The 6,000-nt window shown below is 34.6% G+C and overlaps 1 long non-coding RNA gene across 2 annotated transcripts in view; it reads right to left on the bottom strand.

Moving 5' to 3' along the window:
• Positions 1-4,028: 4,028 nt before the first annotated feature.
• The window catches only part of LOC138123103 (uncharacterized), a 211,576-nt gene continuing 209,604 nt past the window's right edge, over positions 4,029-6,000 (bottom strand). For both annotated transcript variants that reach the window (XR_011156718.1, XR_011156719.1), the window contains exon 3: positions 4,029-4,043. This is a non-coding gene — a long non-coding RNA (uncharacterized lncRNA). The remainder of the gene's footprint in view (positions 4,044-6,000) is intronic.

The following is a 6,000-nucleotide window of genomic DNA, read 5'->3' as shown; positions in this document are numbered from 1 at the left end:
TTTCATTCATAAGGAGCAAAGTGCGCGCCGCCAACTAAGAGCGCGCACATGCGCTTTTCGGCGAGCTTTCGTTCGTGTTGTCTTTTAATTAAGACGACTTCATCGCAAATAATTGTTGATATTGACACTAATTGGGCGTGTGTGAGAGTAATCACGTGCTGAGTGGGCACTCGGAGCTTCGGGACCGACAAGCTCAAGCGGTTCGCAGATGAGGTAGAGCTTGAAGGTTCTGGCATCGTTAGTTAGATTAGATTAACGAGATTATTCTTTGATGTGGAATAGTAACGTATTTTTTTTTAATAACAAAAATTATGCAATGCGCTATAACAACTTGGAATAATTGAAGTTTTTTTGTACCCGTTGAGCTTTTCTAAAAGACTAACGGCCGGTTTCATAATCCGACCCTAAAGTCTCCTTTAATAAAATGCGCCTTTAAGGTCAATGCGACTTTAAATCTAAAATAAAGGAGACTGCATTTCATAAACACGGACTATCGAAACATTAGTTAAAATTTGCATTAGTTCGAAAACGAATCATTCATCGTGTGTACGTAGCATGGAGGGAGAAAAGACTGGAGATGGCATTTCCTATGTTTCCCATGTTAAAAATCCGTACCCTCTAAAAGCACGTGCAACAACCTTTTATGACCCAGTCCACAATGCGCTAGATAAAGAAGCACAATGCGTGTGGAAGGAAGGCGAAGGAAGCCATTGGCCCAGCATCTATATTCAGAAACCTTTTATGACTCTGTAGTTTTCGCGGGCTGGTACACGTATTTGAATTAGTGCCATCTCCAGTCTTTTCTCCCTCCACGGTACGTAGTCATTTTCCTAGGGAATTCTAGGGAATTTTACAGTAAACGTTTAAGTTTTGGTAACTCGCAACTGTTTCCCTCGGACTTTGAATTGTATTTCGAGTAGGTATTTTAATTTTTGTTTACATTCTGCATTTTACATTTTGCTAGTGGAGCAGCGCCAAATTAAAACATCCGATTAATAAAAGATTGCGACCAAAAATGCCAAATCCAACCTTTCAAGTGAAGGAGGAATTTTATAAATCTAAAACAAAACTTGTATAAAATAAGATCCTACACTTAAAGAGAAGAGAGGAAAGAGAAGAACATGAAAGGAAAAAACTGTTACCTATTAGACTTAGATTGAATTAGCAAGAAAACAACTGAGCAATAAAAACTAATGAATTCATGGAATATCTTTATTTTCTGAATACCTATAAGTTTCCGATATGTTGATTTAATTATTCGGTAAGTACCTACTAATTCAAAAAAAAAGCAGCAATTTGTGGCAATGCACTAGCCTAGCGAAATGTCACTTGTCATGTAATTGAGGTTATGTTCCCCATTTAAATCCACCTTTAACGAGATAAAAGGCCGACAACGAGCTTTTAAAGTTAAAGGGGGTTTTAAGGATTTAAAGACGCCTTTAATGAATATGAAACACAATTTTTAGTTAAAGGTGGTTTTAAATTTAAAACCGCTTTTAAAATACATTATGAAACCGGCCGTAAGACATACCTATGAATTGAATTTTTTAAAAGAAACATTTTAAGATACTCATTTTCCTTTGTGCTCAATGAGAGACGTCGTTGCCATTTTATTCTAGGCCACATTGGAACCATCGATATGGCAACCGAAAAGATTAATTAATTAACAATGTTTTGACTCAATTTAAGCATTTTACGTTTGCACGGCAAACAAAACTATTAATTGCCCACTCACAAAACTCTTGCAGGCTAATGTAATCGTCTGGTTGCAATGCTTGCACCCGCTGAACATGGTAGTGGTGTAACCGTTGCTCTTTAAGAGTGCGACATAATTATCACAAACGAGAAACCTGAAATTCACGAACTAACTGCCGGGTACTGGCGTACGTTCTTGGCACCTATCCACACTTCTCAATCGAAAAGTACGATTTTCCCGTAGGCGCTGTACAGCCAGAAATGTTGCGAATGCGGAACAAGGTGCACCGGAAACTTTTCGTGATACAAAGCTTATGCCCTTAAGGCAACACCACTGCACTTCCGTAACAAAGTATCATATAGGTCATTTCACTGTTGGTATAATTTTCCGTGTAACAAAACTTTTTAATCTTACTATCGGCCCTTCAAATAAATATATACATATTTAGAGTAGGCGTAGGCACAGTGTAAAGTAATTTTTGAAGGTAACTAATTATTCTCCGGAGTTACACAGTTTACATAGTAAGCTTTTTCCCAATTTCATATTGTCATATTCCGTGGAGGGAGAATGCACTACAAAAATTAAAAATATTTTCTAACCTAATTTTATTTCGTTAAAATGTCAGACGTTTCTTGTGTCATTTTCTACGCTGGAAAAATGTTGCAAACAATTGAATTTCCATAGGTTGCTCTAAATATAAATTTATTTGAAGGCCCGTGATTGTTACGTGTAACGTGATATCAGTGGCGTACTCAATTTTTGTGCTTAAACTGTACATGGTATTTCTGTCGTTATGCGCAAAATTAAATGCACATGATTTTCACAATTGGTCTTCAGATTACTGCTAAATTTTAGTGTGCAATGAAATTGTTGCAATTATTGTTAAAATTGTTATTAAAGCATTTCGATTGGCTAATGTATCGTCTCGATGCCATCTATAATAAAGGCTCTTCAGCTTGGATTTTGTCATCCACTCTGTATAAATAACATAATATTAGTCATATAAATTTATGTCGTTAATTTTTACCAAAAATCCTCGGACAGGTCAAAATTCTTGTACCTATTTACACTTCTTTGTTCGACACAGTGGCGGGGCAAGTGGGGATAACTTAAAACTTTCAAAGGGTAAGAGAGGCCGATGTAATATTTTCTGAAAGGTTTTTTCACACCTCTATCCAATTGATTTTCACGTTCAATAGATTTAACAGTATCAGGCTTTTTCCTTTGGAGTCACCAGACGAATGCAACCAGCAGCTTACAACCAAAATTCGGAAAAAAATTTAAGCGCTGGGACCAGACATGTTGCGAGTTGTGAAAAATGTCCTTGAAAGTGTCCGCGCTTATGAAGCGGAAAATGTGGGTCACGGACATGACGTCACTTTCCACACATAGTTAAGAAAATACAACGTACAATGAGTGCAATCATGGCTATTAGCTGGACGCGGCACGAGCCATACACGAGTGTAATTATAACCATCCGAGTTGGTGATACAGCGTTTTCATGTGACTCTGACGTGTCTAGTTATAAAATTATAATATTCATGAAATTGCAAGAACTTCGACAGAGGTTGGCAGTATAACTTTAGTATTGAAACAACATTTTAAAAGATTACTCTGTCACCAATAATTTCCATAAAATATCTTCACCATAACCCACTCACCCAGTGATAGGTAATCTTTAACTTCTAACACATTACATATCTATTGTCCAGACGATAAAGCAGTGATAAAAGCAGTAAATAAATGATCATTTGAATGTATTACTTTTACAGATCGCCCCTTCAGAGTCACACGAAAACCCTGTAGCTAATATACAGGAATAGAATGCGATAGATTTCCTACTTTAATGTCATAATTTTCACTTGCAGATAGGTTTATTTTATTTGTATTTCCTATTTATTCATAAAAGATGTATAACGTTTTTTTTTCGTATCCCACCTCTACCCGGCGGCACGGCAATTTTGCCGGAGTACATACACTATTACGGATATTACTATCAAGTAATAGTGCAGTGCTTATCAACATAATTACCGGCGTCTCGCCTCCGCATTTTGACTTTGTTGTGTATTATGTTCTGTGTCAATGTTAAGGAACTTCCTCACGATGTGACATGAGTATAATAATATACCTTTTTGAATTTCAACTACCAATGTGTTATCTAAATCCAGAATTTTTAAATTTTTAAAAAGAGATTGCGGTACTATTCCCGTTGCTGAAATTACAAGTTGTAAAATCGAATTTTTTTCTAAACACCAAAGATTTCTCATAGCAACGGAGAGCTCTAAATATTTATTAATTTTTGTGTTATATGTCTGTGTTATATTATGTGAATTTGGAACAGCTATATCTAAAAGATATGCTTGCTTTTTTTGTTTATTTAAAATTATAATGTCTGGTCTGTTATGCTTAATATGAATGTCAGTTAAAATTGTTATATCAAAATATAACTTGTAACTGTCATTTTCCAAACAACTTTCTGGTGTATAACTATAATGTGGTTGTGTATTCTTTAATAAATTGAATTTAACAGCTAAATTCATGTGTATAAGTTTAGCGAATATATCGTGACGTATTTTATATTCGCTTTGAGCCAAAACGGTGCAAGAAGAAATGATGTGTTCAATTGTTTCCCCTTCAGTTCCGCAAATCCTACATTTATCAATGATCGATTTTAAACCGCATATGTGTTTTTTATAATTTCTTGTAATTATAACACGATCTTGTATTGCAAATATAAAACCCTCCGTCTCAGGGTGAATATTTGATTTCTTAAGCCATGCATGAGAGGCCTGAATATTAACTTCTGGTTGTTCCAGTGCTTTAAAGTACATATCTCCCATGTAAAGACTTCTGTTTTATATTTGCTATAGTGTCAGGTATATTTGGTTTTGGACCATTTTATAACACCGAAAGAATAGGTCAGTAATGGAACAGCATATGTATTAACTGCTTTAATTAAATTATTACCGTTTAATTTTGATTTTAAAATAGATTTAATTCTTAAATAAAATTGCTTTTCGTTTTATTACAATGATGATTTTAAAATACAATTTTGCGATTGGTCACAACCCGTGTAATAATGTGCATTATATTACTCATTGCCGTGCAAAATCAGTAGCATTACTTGCTAGTAAACGCATATATATCTTGTCAATGCATTATTTAAAAGCAATTTAATATCTAACACTTTTTTGTACTTCTATTAATTACGATTTGCTCTGTCTGACACTTTAAAGTTAGTTCATTTGTAACAATAAAATTTTCTAATACATATAATACTTTTAACTTTAATGTAACAATGTTCGTTTCCCTTTCAAGTTTCATTGACACTGATCTAATAGTCGCGGTAGCCATTAATCACACCAATTTTCTCGCTCTATAAAAAGCAAAAGATTACTTGGTGCGGTTAGCAAAGGCGACCATGACAAAAACACCCAACATGAACTTGAACTTAGTTCAAGTGAAATTATTCATTTTCCGTCTCGTTCCGTTTAATTCATCCTTGATGAATTCTTTCTCTGCTAACTGTGCATTAACGGAGCGAAAATTTATTAGGTGTAGTAGTGCAAACAGTAAGTGAGTTAGTAAACCCATCCAAAGTTAAAGGATTATTACAGGTGTACATCAATTAATTAGTCACCACTCACTTCTCTTAGCTAGTAGCGATCAAGGAGTTTAATACTGTCATCACTTGAATTGTGGGATTTTTTCATTTCTGTTAAAGAACTTACCAATGAACCGTTGCGGTTCGTTGTCCTATTTATTGGTAATTGATCAAGTATGGTTGGTTAGTGTTCGGTGAAACGTGAACACTAGAATATTGGATTTTTTTCGAAAGCAGTTCCAAATGTAAATGCTCTGCCAGTCAATCAACTCCCTCGGTTTAATAACAAAAAATTTAACGTTTAATTATCAGAAAAAAAGTGCTGTTTTACGATACCGTATACTCGAATTAGTTGTTTACATTAGAGTGCGGTAGGGGTATTTTGTTTACTCGAGGCGAAGCCGAGGCCTGATTAGTTTGAGCGCTGTAAAATACTTATCGTACGACATTTGTATTAAAATTTTCGGCTGACCAAACGTTTTGCAGATTTTTATGAAATAACTAATGTACAACTTTTTTACATACAGAGCTGCCAACCCGATATGTTGCATTTTCCCTAATAATTTTTTTTTTTTTTTTAGGGAAAATGCAACATATCGGGTTGGCAGCTCTGTATGTAAAAAAGTTGTATATGATTATGATTATTTATTTAGTCAATAAAAATTAAAGAAACACATTTATCGGAAGAATAATACAAAAT

Source organism: Tenebrio molitor, chromosome 2, assembly GCF_963966145.1.
Source record: "Tenebrio molitor chromosome 2, icTenMoli1.1, whole genome shotgun sequence".
In the NCBI taxonomy this organism is placed as follows: Eukaryota; Metazoa; Arthropoda; class Insecta; order Coleoptera; family Tenebrionidae; genus Tenebrio; species Tenebrio molitor.
Note: the sequence above shows the minus strand (reverse complement) of the source record. Positions and strands in the feature narration are given on the sequence as shown.